We start from the raw sequence: 14821 nt of genomic DNA, 5'->3' as shown, positions 1-14821 counted from the left end.
GCAGCCCTGCGCTGGGTGGTCCTGTGGCGGCCGACTTGGGTGGGGTGGCCTGGCATGGGCCGCTCCGTGCTTTCCGGGGGGGTGGCTCGTGGGGGCTCGGGTGCTGGTGGGGCGGGGGCGGTCTTCCCGTCTGGTTGCGAGGAGTCTCTGGGTACCCCCGGGTGGGGTGTCCCGGCTTTTTGCTTGTGTGGGGGGTGGTCTCTCGCTGGCTTGGGGTCTGGCCTTCCGCTGCTTTTCTCGTGCCCTGTCGTCTGCCGGGCGCGTCTGTTTGCGGCCTGCTGCTGGCTCTTCTGGGCGTCGCTGGCCGGCCAGGCTGCGTGGGGCCGGTGGTTCCTGGCTCCCTGGGCACCACACCTGCTGTTTGGGATGGGCTTTATGGGCGGCTGGGGCTGTACTCTGGCTCCCACGCACAATGGGAGTCAAATATATTGTACATACAAACACATATACTCACTCACACATACACACCGTTATTCATACATACAAACGTACATAGGTACCTACGCTCCCACATACATACATAAATACAGTACATACTTACATACTCCAAGTTCATCCATCTGCACGCACATTCACGGTACAAACATACACATACTGTACATATACATTCACTGTACAAATATACATATACACATACTGTACATATACAATTACTGTACAAACATCCATATACTGTACACATTCTTTACATATACAAGTACATAAACATACATACACTCATGCACATAATCACATTTCATCAAACATATATCAACGTTGTTGCCCTAGGGGAAAATGGGTAACACATGGCACACTGACAAATCTTAACCCATTGTTACTATAACAATCTACAAGCTTAATATAGGTTGCCTCTCTCTCTTCCCCTCCATTTTTGGGTATTCCTTTATTTGTTTATTTATTTTTTAAATCTCTAGTTATCATTATGTATATGTATTGTTGCATTTGAACAACTGTATTGTGGATAATAGAGGTAAACTATTGGTATTGCTCATGATCAACAGCGCTTTTTCTATTGGTATTTGTATTGCTCCAGTTGTAGTGTAAAAATGTTTATTGTCATTTCTATATTATTTTTCATTTCGCTAACTGCTTCTTTGCCAGCACTTTTACGATCATATTTGTACATATCGTATGTGCTGGTGATGTTCTATTGTTGTTGTTGTTGTGTTTGCTGTTGTTGTATTTGTCTCTCTGTCTAATCCCCCTCTTACCCCCTCAATTCCTCACTCTGTCTTCCTTTTTTTCTCTTTCTATCCCCTCCTGCTCCGGCCTGGCTGCACCAAATGATAATATAAATACATTCAATAAAGTAAAATTGAAAAAAGGCAACAAGAAGTTTCCTACACTTCCCTTTTGTAAAGTAAATCTGAACAGCCTATATAGTCATCTACATCAACTATAGGATTTGCCTGAGAAGCTGGACAGGACAAAAAAAAATGTATATATATATATTATATATATAAGGAAACGTCGCGGGTGATACTGCACTGGGGAAAGTGCGTTGCGCGGGGCCGAAGAACAGGCGGGTTATTGATTACGTTTGAACAGCACACAGTCTGTGCCGGTGACGAGCGGGACAGGCAGGTTAGGAACCACGCCCACAGCAACCACAGCATCTCCCCGTGGTGTTTAGACCTGGATTTGGCTGACCGAGTAGCGCCGCACATCCCTGTGGACGCACGCAACCGGGACAGTAGTGGAGGTAAGGGTGACGACGCTGCCAGAGTCAAACAGGGCGTGTGTTTCCAGGCCGCTGTCCTTGACAGGGAGGGTGGCGTGCCGCCTGCTTTAAGCTGTCTCCCCCCTCGTGGTCTGCAACATTTTGACTCCGACCTGGTAGTTCTCCAGTCGGGCGACCAAGGCATCGAATGTCGAGGGGCTCACCTGGGTAGCATATTTCCGTAAATTAGGCGGCAGAGAGTGTATGCATCAGTCTATAACGAATCTTTTGCTCAGCAAGTGGGAGCTCTCCCCCCGATGTCAGCCAACCTTCAGTTATGCGCAGCAAGTCCGCTACCTGGGCTCGGGGTGGCTATCCAGCTTCCTACGCCCAGTAATGAAATTTCAGAGCTCTGACCGGGAGGCTGTAACCATGACTGGCTAAGATAGCTGTCTTCAGCTTTGCAAAGTCTTGGGTGTCCCAGCAGGCACGCTGAGCCTACCCGCTCAGGAACGGCTCGAGGACGCCGGCCCAGTCCGTGCCCGGCCAGCCCTCCCTGGTGGCAGTGCGATCAAACAGTTCAATGTAGGCTTTGATGTCATCTTCCAGGCTCTGATTTGTGAGCACGGTCCACGGTGGCCGTGGGACTGTAAGGTGATTGTCCATTTTCATTAGGAGTTTTGCTACTGCTAGCTGCAACTGAGTTTGGCTTTTTAGCAGTGCAGCCAGGGCCTGATCCATGGTAGGGCTGCGGTGGGTCAGACTATACCTGCATTCTCCACCAATTGTAAAGTCAGAGCCCAAACCAGCACACAGAAAAAGGGGTTGCAGGTACCTGTTTATTTCCCCTTGAATGGCAAATAAAGTTTTTTCCCAATCAACGCTTTCAAATAAAAAATCATAGCAGGGTTTCCCGCAGCGCTTTGTTGTTAAGGTGGCCACCTTAAGAACAAAGAGCCACCACCTAAACAAAAGTCTTTACAAGTATAGTTCTGCCTAAGCCTCTGTCAGTACGTCTCTGCAGCACCCATCATTGTCCCACCCACAGAACCATCTGATTGGTTCTACGCCCAACCAATCAGCAGTAAGAATTCAGAGAGCATGTAACAGCCAATCAGCAGTGCATATTCAGAGTGAGTATTCAGAGGGCATGTAACAGCCAATCAGCAGTGCATATTCAGAGCGCATGGAGTCAGTGCTCCTATGGGGGGGTGAGCAGAAAGGTGTTTAGCAGGTGAGCATAGGGCAGCGGACTCTCCCCACATTATAAGAAACACCTCCCAGTCAACTCCTGGTAACATCACTATGAGCCCATTGACGTTCTAGAAACACAAGTGGCAGCTCAGCTCGCTCGCAGTCCTTGAGGTGAAGGCTAATTAGCCATTAGCGAAAAATTTTAATAACATTTTAACATTTACATAATAAAAAACAACTACAGGCTTCCCAAATGCTATAATAAATTAAACATGAGTAGAGCTTATGTCAGCATGTGGCCCTACTTTTAACTCTTTTTTTGAAAGTTTTTTTTGCATACTTACACAAAGTCATTATTTTGACTTAGTAAGTCATTATTTTTGATTTAGTAACATATTAAGTCAAAATAATGACTTAGTTTGTCAAAATAATGACTCACTAAGTGACTTGGTAAGTCAAATGACATAGTAAGTCAATGTTTTGACTTAGTAACTTACTAAGTCACTTTGTAAGTCACTCCGTGAGTCAAAATAATGACTTGCTAAGGTACTTCACAAGTCACTTAGTAAGTCAAAAGACTTAAGTCAATATTTGGACTTACTAACTTACTAAGTGAAAAAATTACTTACTAAGTGACTTAGCATAAGTAAGTTGACTTAGTAAGATACAAAGGCAAAATAGTGACTTACTCAAACCACTTCAACATTTCAGTAGTCTTTCAGATTTAAGCGTCAGCTTTTCAACATTAAACAATTGAGATACTAAGTATGTCATTATTATGACCAAGTGACTTACTTAGTTAAAATAATGACTTACTAAGTGACTTCCTAAGTAAGTTGACTTAGTAAGATACAAATGCAAAATAGTGACTTACTCAAACCACTTCAACATTTCAGTAGTCTTTCAGATTTAAGCGTCAGCTTTTCAACATTCAAACCATTGATATACTAAGTATGTCATTATTATGACCTAGTAAGTCAATATTTTAAAACAGTAACTTACTAAGACACTTAGTAAGTCAATATTTTCACTTAGTAACTTACTAAGTCAAAATAATAACTTACTTAGTAACCTAGTAAGTAAGTTGACTTAGTAAGTTATTAAGTCAAAATATTAAATATTAACTTACTAGGTCATAATAATGGCATATTTAGTATCTCAGGTAACTAGGACTGTTTTGTTTTTACTTTTAAACCCTTGATTGGATCAAGTGTCCTTAACATTATAAATAGTAGCCTCTCTTAAATGGGTTGTACTTGTATAGCGCTTTTCTACCTTCAAGGTACTCAAAGCGCTTTGACACTACTTCCACATTTACCCATTCACACACACATTCACACACTGATGGAAGGAGCTGCCATGCAAGGCGCCAACCAGCACCCATCAGGAGCAAGGGTGAAGTGACTTGCTTAGGACACAACGGACGTGACGAGGTTGGTACTAGGTGGGATTTGAACCAGGGACCCTCGGGTAACGCACGGCCACTCTTCCACTGCGCCACGCCTCTTCTGGAATAGTTTCAGTAGGGTTTAAACATGCAGAGATATTACCTCTACTTAAAAATCCAAGCCTTGACCCTTCTCTCCTCTCTAACCTTAGACCTCTCTCTAATCTTCCATACATTTCCAAAATATTAGAGAAGGTTGTCTACAGTCAGTTGTTGCCCTTCTTAGAGGATAATGGTATCACTGAGCTGTTCCAGTCCGGTTTCAAAGCCCTCCACAGCACAGAGTCAGCGCTTCTAAAAGTTTTTAACGATAATCCTCCTGTCAACTGATTCTGGTAAGTATTTCGTCCTGGTGCTTATAGATCTGTCTGCTGCGTTCAACACCGACGACCACGCCAACTTAATCACTCGTCTTGAGAACTGTGTGGGTATTAAGGGCACCACCCTCAACTGGTTCCGGTCGTACCTACCTGACAGGAGTTTTTGTGTAAAAATAGTTTTATATCTTCCACAGCTCCTCTACCACAGAGGGTCGTCCAGGGCTCAATCCTTGCCCCAATCTTATTCGAGCTTTACCTTCTCCCCCTTGGTTCTATTTTTTAGGAAGTATGGTATTGCATTTCATTTTTATGCCGATGATTGCCAGATCTATTTTCCCATGGCACAAACTAACACGGTTCAACGTCTCATTGACTGCCTGCACGACATCACAGCCTGGCTTTCAGCTAACTTCCTGAGCCTAAATGAAGACAAAACAGAAGTCATGTTGTTTGGTCCAAGTCGCTCTCCCTCCCCCAACGTTGACCTCGGCAGTCTGACCCCGTATCTCAGCGACTGCGTCACTAACCTGGGGGTAAAGTTCGACTCAGACTTTACATTCGAAAAACAAATCAGCAACGTCGTTCGAAAAAGCTTTTATTAATTACGCCAAATAGCGAAAGTGAAACCGCTTCTATAAGGACATGATCTCAAGAAATTAATTCATGCCTTTATCTTGAATCGTTTATACTACTGCAATGCCCCGTATGTCAGCATTAGCCAGGCCTCCCTCGCCCGCCTGCAGCTGGTGCAGAACTCTGCTGCTCGACTGCTAACACAGACCCGCAGACGTGAGCACATCACCCCTATATTAGCATCTCTTCACTGGCTCCCTGTGCGTTACCGAATCAATTTTAAACTCCTTATATTTGTTTTTAAATGTCTGAACAACCGTGCGCCAACATATCTCTCCGACCTCCTCCAGCCTTACTGCCCCACCCGATCCCTAAGATCAGCTGCTACTAACGTCCCTGACACAAGGCTGAAGCTTAGAGGTCACAGAGCTTTCACCGCTGCTGCTCCCAAGCTCTGAAACGACCTACCTCTGAGTGTTAGACAAGCCTCCTCTCTTCCTGTTTTTAAATCTCTCTTAAAAACAAACTGTTATTCCTTGGCTTTTAACACTATATCCATCCTGCAATGGCGCCCAATTATACACCTGCTGTGAACCGTTTTTTATGTTTTATTTATTAATCTTTTTATCATTTTCTGTTTGAGTTGTGTTTGCTCGGTTCTCATTATCTCTTAACCTGCCCATTGGCTACCCCGGTGGTAAATTTTAATGTGCTTTATAAATAAAGTTGATTTAATTTGATTTGATTTAAAACTTACCTGATGGGGGGGTTCTAGCAGAGATTCCAGTTTTTAACCTAATATTCATGGTTTGTACATGGTGCCATCTTAGAAGTAAGCTAGCTATCCCCCTGTTATCATGTTACTACTAGTGAAGTGAATTATATTTATATAGCGCTTTTCTCTAGTGACTCAAAGCGCTTTACATAGTGAAACCCAATATCTAAGTTACATTTAAACCAGTGTGGGTGGCACTGGGAGCAGGTGGGTAAAGTGTCTTGCCCAAGGACACAACGGCAGTGACTAGGATGGCGGAAGCGGGAATCGAACCTGCAACCCTCAAGTTGCTGGCACGGCCACTCTACCAACCGAGCTAAACCGCCCCGTTAGCATGCTAACAGATTATGCTAGCATTTTTAGCAAATTCTGTACGTATAACACCTAATAATCATGGATTCTGATACTTGGTGGCAACTTGTATGTATCCTAGATGTTACCATGCAAATGTTAGCATGCTAACATTTTATGCTAACATTTGAACCAATTTTAGACTTTTAACCTAATAACCATGGATACCATTACTTGGTGCTATATACAAGTATGATAGTTCTTTCACTGTTACCATGCTGATGTTTCTTTCTGGCATTTTAGCTAAGATTGTACATTGTAAACCTAATAATCATGGATTTCGTTACTTGGCGACAAGTAACAAGTATGCTAGCTGTTACCCTGTTAGCATGCAGAGTACAACTAAAACATGTAGATTGTTACTTTGTTCTCTAAAAGTATGTTAACTCTCCTAATTATACCAATATTCATATTAAAATTCAGTTCAGCTTCTGCTATTCCCCTCTCAAACCCTTTTAACTTTCTATTTCAATTTTCAAACCACTTCTACATTTCAGTAATCTTTCAGTTTAGCATCAGCTTTTCAACATTCAAACAATTGAGATAGGCTCCAGCACCCCCTGCGACCCCAAAAAAGGGACAAGTTGTAGGAAAAGGGATGGATGGAAACAATTTCCGCGCGATTTCAACATTTAAACCATTTTTACATTCACCCTACATTCCATTTGTATGTCATTTCAGTGTCAGCTCTTCAACATTCAAACTATTCTTACATTCATACTACACTATATCAGCTTTTCAGAACAACTTCAGGATTAATGCATTCACACAAATTCCTTCAGTAATTTCTTCATCTAGTTTAGATTTTAGTATTTGGCATGACTGAATGGGGCTAAGGGGCTTAGAAACGGCAGTAACATTTGGTATGTAACCACCTCCACCCAACGGAGAACAAAAGGCTAGCTGGAGACCCAAATGAGTTTCACAATGCCTGCTCTACCGCTCACACCCCCACAGCCCCTTTCCATACCTCTTACAGACCCACGCGAGACTAAGCGTGTGTCGTTGACCTGAGTCAAACTCTTATTGTGCAACAAACACAACAAATAGAGCATAATCAAACAACTGACGGCAGTTTGTTATATTGGATATCGCATGCTTATTTTAGTATATGATAATGTTTTTCCTCTATGGTGTCGTATTTGTGAGAAACGTTTAAGAAAATTGTGTACACAGGGCAGGAACAAGTCCTATGGGGGAGGAGTATGCTAACATGCTTGACTTCAGACTGCTGCTACCATTGGTTCCATGAGGGGGGGAGGCATCCTATTACACCAATGGCAGCAATCTGACGTACAAGGACTTTCCATATACTACCCGTCAGTCCTTACTACACCTAGTCAGACTGCATTTAATTAATTTTGGGGCTCAGTTTCCATACAAACATACTTTATCATAAGCATCTGTAGACATTGACAAATTGAATCATATTAACTGCAATTGGACTTGTTTTCTGCAACCATGGCTGTTTAAGTGGTAGAAGGGGATAGCCTACTTAAACCAATGCTTCTCCTACACCCATTGCGTTACTTCGGTAACGCATATACTAAAATTGGAACGATACAGAGAAGATTAGCATGGCCCCTGCGCAAGGATGACACGCAAATTCGTGAAGCGTTCCTCATTTTTAAATAAAAGTAATGTTTCTCTGTGAAAAACAAACCTTTTCTTACTTGCCTTAACCATGCACAGTGGAGACACGTAAATTGTTAAAGCACTCATGATTTAGAAAAATAAATCTATGAGTTAAAAATAGATAAAGTAAGCAACATTTTTTGTAAGAAATATATATGGTACAACGCCCCTGCAATGATGAGACAGATATTTATCAAGTGTTTATATCACATGAAAAAACTGTACATATAAATTTTATCACCCGAATCGCGAACCCCAAACCTTTACAATAGGAAAGTGTGGAATGCTTCTAATGAAATGTTCCTTGTTTGAAATAAAATAATTGGTCACCTGAACCTCTAACTGCCAACCCTTTACAACAGAGAATAATTAAATACTTTCCATGAAGTATTCATTAGTTAGAAAATAAAAAATTTTATTTCGCCCAAACCTTTAACCTCAACCCTTTACAACAGAACTGTGGATTTAAATGAAATGAGTACTTGGCAGGAGGGGATAGACAGAAGAAGAAAAAAGAAGACAAAAGAGGACAATTAGAGACAACACAACAAAAACAACAACACTACAACAACAGACTAATATTAACTAGAAAATCTCCCATGGAAATTTTCATCGGCCTGCTATCTGTGCCCTGGACCTCCGGCCGGGGGTCGCCGGAAGCCACCATACTTATTAGATAGTGCCGAGTGTCTGAATCCGTGAGTTTTAGGTGTCACTGTACAAAATGAACCACAGGGCCAACCTAAAACAGTAGCGTGTTTACACAAAAATGACAACACATTCGCATTTTCTTTCGCTCCCGTTCGGGATTACAATCTACCGCTCGGAAGATACCACACTTCCTCATTTTTCTACTGTAGATCAGAGATTTATATTTTAAACCACCACGGATACAATACCCTCTTAAAAATGAGAGTCGTAAACGCGAAATGGACAATCACTGCGATTTCTACCTCCTCGGTAACTCATCGGCGAAGCACCTGGGCTTCGGAAGTAATGTGATCCACTCATGCCTCACAGTGGATCGGAACAGAAGAAACAAGCCCCTGACTGGAAGGATAGACCGAAGATCTACAATTTTACTATTACTTCTACTCTCAGGAGACACTGAAATAGACCCTGGAACAATAACCACCCGATAATGTTATCTCGCCTGGCGAAGCCTCGCAATGTTGTTGCGAACGACAGAGGACTTCACCTCGAACATCGGTGCGGTTGGCGGCCCAGAGACGAAGGAAGACACCGGTGAGGACAGCGGCTTGGGGGCGGACAACGTAATGGCTCTTGACGACACTTTGGCCGCCATTAAAATCGGCAGTGCGGCGGTCCTCCTAACCTCTCCCGAAACCCTGAGGGTCATTGCCGCCACCTGAGACCCCAACGGCCTACTAAGGTTTCCGGGGACTCTTCGTGGATCCCTGGTCATTGTTCTCCACCTCACCAAAACCCGCGAAAACCACATCAACTCCCACCACTCCTACTTGCCCCCCACTCCCCCTCTTCAACCACGCCCCTCCCCCATCATCTGGACTATGAACAACGGGCCTCTCTCCCCCTCTCCCAAGTCTTGCTACAGAAACCTCAATAACAACCAACATCTTCTGGACAGTACTTCTCCCCAACAGACTCTGATGTTCTTTTTGGTTCCGGTGGGCTACACATTATCCACCTTAATGTGAACAGCCTCTCTGGAAATAAACTCGACCAAATCAAAGAAATGTTCCACAACAATAAGGTAACAATCCTATGTTTCTCCGAAACTATATTAGATGAAAGTGTTTCGGACTCAGAGATAGAAAAACTTCTTGGTCATCAGAAAGGACAGGAATAAACATGGTGGTGGTGTTTGTATGTATATTCACCAGGATATTAAATACATAACTCACTCTGATCTCAACCACAATGCCTTTGAATCTGTGTGGGCAGAAATCCAATTCACAAATGCTAAGCCGGTACTGATAGGGACTGTATACAGACCCCCTAATCAGAGGGATTTCTATGGTGTTCTAGAAGAGTGCATTGCTGGTCTAGAAAACGTGGAGAAAATTCTAACTGGAGATCTGAACACAGATAGTCAACGCAGAGATGCGCCTGTCTTCAAATCTTACAGCAAATTCTGTAATCTATACGCTCTTTCCCAGCTAATAACACTCTCCACACGGGTGTGATTCCACCCAATCAACCATAGATCTCATCCTCAGATCAGAACGGTATAATATAAAAAATAGTGGGGTCATGATCTGTGGTCTTAGCGACCACTATATAACCTACTGCACGCGCAAAATTAGTAAACCCAAAGCCAATGGCCACATAACAGCTCAATCCAGATCCCTTAAAACATACTCCAGTGATAATTTCAACCTCAAATTAGGTGAGTGGGACTGGTCCCCTGTGCTCACAAGCAACCTGGTTGAAGATGCTTGGGATCGCTTCAAAAAAGCGTTCCTAGCGGTACTAAGTGATATGGCTCCCTCCCATGAATAGTCAGGATCAAAGCCCGCTCTGAACTATGCATCAATCCCGACAAATTGGCTGCCATAAAAGACAGAGACAGAAAATATTTCGAATACTAAAAAGTGTAAAACCAAAGTAAATAAACAACCCAATAATAACTTCAAATCACTCCTTTCAACGCTCAAAAAGCAATGCAATACATTAAGAAATAAGACAAAAAACCTGACCAAATCCTTAAAAAAAATGGAAGTGTGATTTATTGATATCGGACAGCAGCAGTTCTCATGGAGCGAGCGAAGTGGGTTCTTGACCCATATGCTGCAACTTCCACTTTTTCGAGCAAGTCAGGGTGTGCTCCACCAACTGTCTTTCCAAGTGGGCCTTCCCACAAAACAAGGTGACTTTTAGTCTTTGGGGTGTGAGTCTTCCCTCGCGATGGCTTATGAGAAGTTCGACTTCTCCCGGTCTCTAACTCTTCGAGCTGGACATCTGGGAAGAAGCTTTTTTAACTTCTCAGGTTGAATTGCTTGATGGACTTTAGCAATTTCCTCCAGGCCGTAGCAGACCAGTTGATGTGCTTGTTCGGTTCCTTTGGGAGTCTTTACTCTGACCTTCAGGAGGTACCGTTTTGTGTTGACCTTCATGGTCATTCCTCCAACTCAATGTACGACCAGCGTTATGGCTTCACTTTTCAGGCCCAGTCTTTCGGCAGCTTTGGGAGTTCTATAATTTCAATCAATCAATCAATGTTTATTTATATAGCCCCAAATCACAAATGTCTCAAAGGACTGCACAAATCATTACGACTACAACATCCTCGGAAGAACCCACAAAAGGGCAAGGAAAACTCACACCCAATGGGCAGGGAGAATTCACATTCAGTGGGACGCCAGTGACAATGCTGACTATGAGAAACCTTGGAGAGGACCTCAGATGTGGGCAACCCCCCCCCTCTAGGGGACCGAAAGCAATGGATGTCGAGCGGGTCCAACATGATACTGTGAAAGTTCAATCCATAGTGGCTCCAAGACAGCAGCGAGAGTCCCGTCCACAGGAAACCATCTGAAGCGGATCAGCAGCGTAGAGATGTCCCCAACCGATACAGGCGAGCGGTCCATCCTGGGTCCCGACGAGCGGTCCATCCTGGGTCCCGACGAGCGGTCCATCCTGGGTCTCGACTCTGGACAGTCAGTACTTCATCCATGGTCATCGGACCGGACCCCCTCCACAAGGGAGGGGGGGACATAGGAGAAAGAAAAGAAGCGGCAGATCAACTGGTCTAAAAAGGAGGTCTATTTAAAGGCTAGAGTATACAAATGAGTTTTAAGATGAGACTTAAATGCTTCTACTGAGGTATTTGTGTTAGATGCTTCAAGCTTTTAAACTTCTCGCAGAAGTATATCTCGTCGGTGTGTCCACTATCACCACAGATACCACAGACTTCATCAACATCATTCTTTGTGGCTCTGGTAGATGCAAACTTTCTTTCTTGCCTCCTGTCTGCTTTGTCCACAATCTTCAGTTGTTCAAGTCGTTCCAGTATTTCCTCTTGGTTCTTCAGAAACTTCAGGAGCATATCAAAATGGTTGTCTGGGTTTACATTGTTGGTGGGCTCAATCATATGTATCAGCCAGTCTCTCTTTATGAATTCTGGTAGCTCGCTTTCAATGGACTTGATGACCAGGGGGTTCCTTATGGCTCCTGAGTTTCCTAACTCCGTCAGGTCAGCCAGGGCCTTCTCCACAGCTTGTATTAGTTAGGTCAATGACCCTCGTTGGCTGGTTCCCCTTAACTTGTGGCATTTCATCCAGCTCTTCCAAGATTTCGACTGTGATTGTTGATTTGTTCTCGTATCTGTTTTCCGGGACTCTGAAAACATCTGTTGTTGTGGAGTAGGTGGACAGCCTTAGTTCCTTGGCAGTGGATTCACTGACACTCTCCAACAGCTGGATTTTCTGGACTTCTGGTGATCCAGTGGGCTCCCCTTGCTTCTGCAGGCTCTCCCAATCCTTCCTCCACCTGTCATAGTCCCTTTTGCTTCCGTGGAAGATGGGTAGGGAAGTAGGTCTTATTTTCACAATGGGTGGTGTTGGTTGGGCAGGTCTGCCGCTTGCACCTTGATCAACCAGCCTTCTTACTTGGCAAATTCAGCCTCTGTTAACTTGAGCTTGTAGTGTGCTGCTTTCAGGTGTTTAAGTCTGCCATCCATTTAGTCTTTCAACTGTTGAGGGATCAATTTCTCCCAAACAGATATGGCATGGATGGTCGCACTTATCGTCACTCTTAGTAAGGTGAGGTGAATGTCATAGCCTTCCATCTTGTTGCTTTCAACTGGAACATTTTCGGCCTTTTGAATAGTGTCCTCTGACTCCGTAATTGCAGCTTTCAGCTCAGTTTTTCCGTATCTTCCCCAAACGCTGGTTTGAACAATATCCTTGATTTTGTCCATCTTAACTTCGGCTTTTTTTTATAGTAGTTTGGATTTCGTGTTCTTGCTACTTACCAAGCTCTGCTTCTGGATCATCCTTTCTGAGGTCAACCTCCAGGCCAATCTTGTAGTCTTTGTTTGGATCCAGCACTGACCTGAATTCCTCCTTTAATTTATATTGCAGCAGGCTGTCTGCTCCTCTTGAGATTAAGTTGGCAAGTTTGGTGAAGCTGCTTTTGGCAATCATCCTCTCCTGCTTCAGGATCTTGACTGGCGTCCCCAATACCTCTTCGGCCGTCTTTATTTGCTTTATTCCGGCGTCCACAGCTTTTATGGTTCTTGAAGCCCTGAATCTTCAGTCCAGAGCAGCTCTGCTGGTTCATAACTGTTAGGTTCCACTCTTCTACTCCAAAAAGGACCCACGGACAACTCACAATTTCCAATTGATCAACTTTTATTTTTTCCAACTTAAAGCTTTGTTGGTATAATTTCAGTTGATTTTCAAAATCATCAGCAGGTTGTAAACCTTTAAACCACAGAAACAAAGATGTTATTCTAGTTAAACAGGTATTTTCAAACAATGTTTTATAAATGCTTTTAAACCTGTAAATGTTTTAAACTTTCTACATAGTGTTTTAACTTTTAGCAAAACATGACTATCATTTAAACTTTGCATTAATGTTTTGTACTTTTAAATTTATACATTTGCCATTTTAGCTTAAGCTTTAAACTTTTACATGTGCTTTAAACAACTTGCTTTTAACTGGTCATACCCAGTATGCAATCAAAGTTCAAAGGTAAATGCAGTGGTTCAATTTGAGCCCAGCAGTTCAAACATACAAATTGAGAAGTTCAGCAAACAAATTAACAAGCTTGCAGGTTCAAGTTAAGCATATTAAAAAAAGCATTTTGATCGTCAATATATGAAGAAGTATATTCACCTACTATTGGTGTGTTTGGAGAAACTTGTTGAGTGGATCTTGCGGTTGTGGCTGCTTGCTGTTCTTCTTTCCATGGGGGTAGTTTGGTGAAAGAGTGACTGAACCTCCTTCCTTTTCAGGTGCCTTCAATCAGTAATTTGGTGGAAATTTTACCTTGGCATTCTGGGAATTGTAGTTTTCCCTGATTTTGACCATGTAGGGCATGGATTACTGTCACTTCTCAGTTTTTAACTCCACAAAAGGTGTTTTTTTTTGGTGAATAGCGTTGCCATGGAAACCCGAAAGGATCTGTTATCACCGTAACAGACCAATATACCTGAGGGGAGGGGCTGTCAAGTGACATCAACATCAACATGTAATTAAATGAACCTGCCAATATTACACAATGACAGGAAGTTTATTAGGATTTGTTGAAAAACAATGCCGATTTTAGTATTTGGCATGACTGAATGGGGCTAAGGGGCTTAGAAACGGCAGTAACATTTGGTATGTAACCACCTCCACCCAACGGAGAACAAAAGGCTAGCTGGAGACCCAAATGAGTTTCACAATGCCTGCTCTACCGCTCACACCCCCACAGCCCCTTTCCATACCTCTTACAGACCCACGCCAGACTAAGCGTGTGTCGTTGACCTGAGTCAAACTCTTATTGTGCAACAAACACAACAAATAGAGCATAATCAAACAACTGACGGCAGTTTGTTATATTGGATATCGCATGCTTATTTTAGTATATGATAATGTTTTTCCTCTATGGTGTCGTATTTGTGAGAAACGTTTAAGAAAATTGTGTACACAGGGCAGGAACAAGTCCTATGGGGGAGGAGTATGCTAACATGCTTGACTTCAGACTGCTGCTACCATTGGTTCCGTGAGGGGGGGAGGCATCCTATTACACCAATGGCAGCAATCTGACGTACAAGGACTTTCCATATACTACCCGTCAGTCCTTACTACACCTAGTCAGACTGCATTTAATTAATTTTGGGGCTCAGTTTCCATACAAACATACTTTATCATAAGCATCTGTAGACATTGACAAA

General features: G+C 43.1%; 2 long non-coding RNA genes and 1 other non-coding gene across 5 annotated transcripts in view; 1 reads left to right on the top strand and 2 right to left on the bottom strand.

Annotated features, from left to right (window-relative positions):
• LOC133544975 (uncharacterized) overlaps window positions 1-14821 on the bottom strand; it is a 47791-nt gene that overhangs the window by 6365 nt on the left and 26605 nt on the right. The gene's annotated exons all lie outside the window — the stretch shown is intronic.
• LOC133545708 (U6 spliceosomal RNA) lies at window positions 7844-7949 on the top strand. The gene has a single exon (XR_009804925.1). It is a non-coding gene; the product is annotated as a U6 spliceosomal RNA (small nuclear RNA).
• On the bottom strand, window positions 13274-14348 carry LOC133544951 (uncharacterized). The gene is made up of 2 exons (XR_009804686.1): window positions 13783-14348; window positions 13274-13363 (listed from the first exon to the last, which is right to left on the bottom strand). It is a non-coding gene; the product is annotated as an uncharacterized LOC133544951 (long non-coding RNA).

This window comes from Nerophis ophidion, linkage group LG28 (assembly GCF_033978795.1).
Source record: "Nerophis ophidion isolate RoL-2023_Sa linkage group LG28, RoL_Noph_v1.0, whole genome shotgun sequence".
Lineage (NCBI taxonomy): Eukaryota > Metazoa > Chordata > Actinopteri > Syngnathiformes > Syngnathidae > Nerophis > Nerophis ophidion.
Note: the sequence above shows the minus strand (reverse complement) of the source record. Positions and strands in the feature narration are given on the sequence as shown.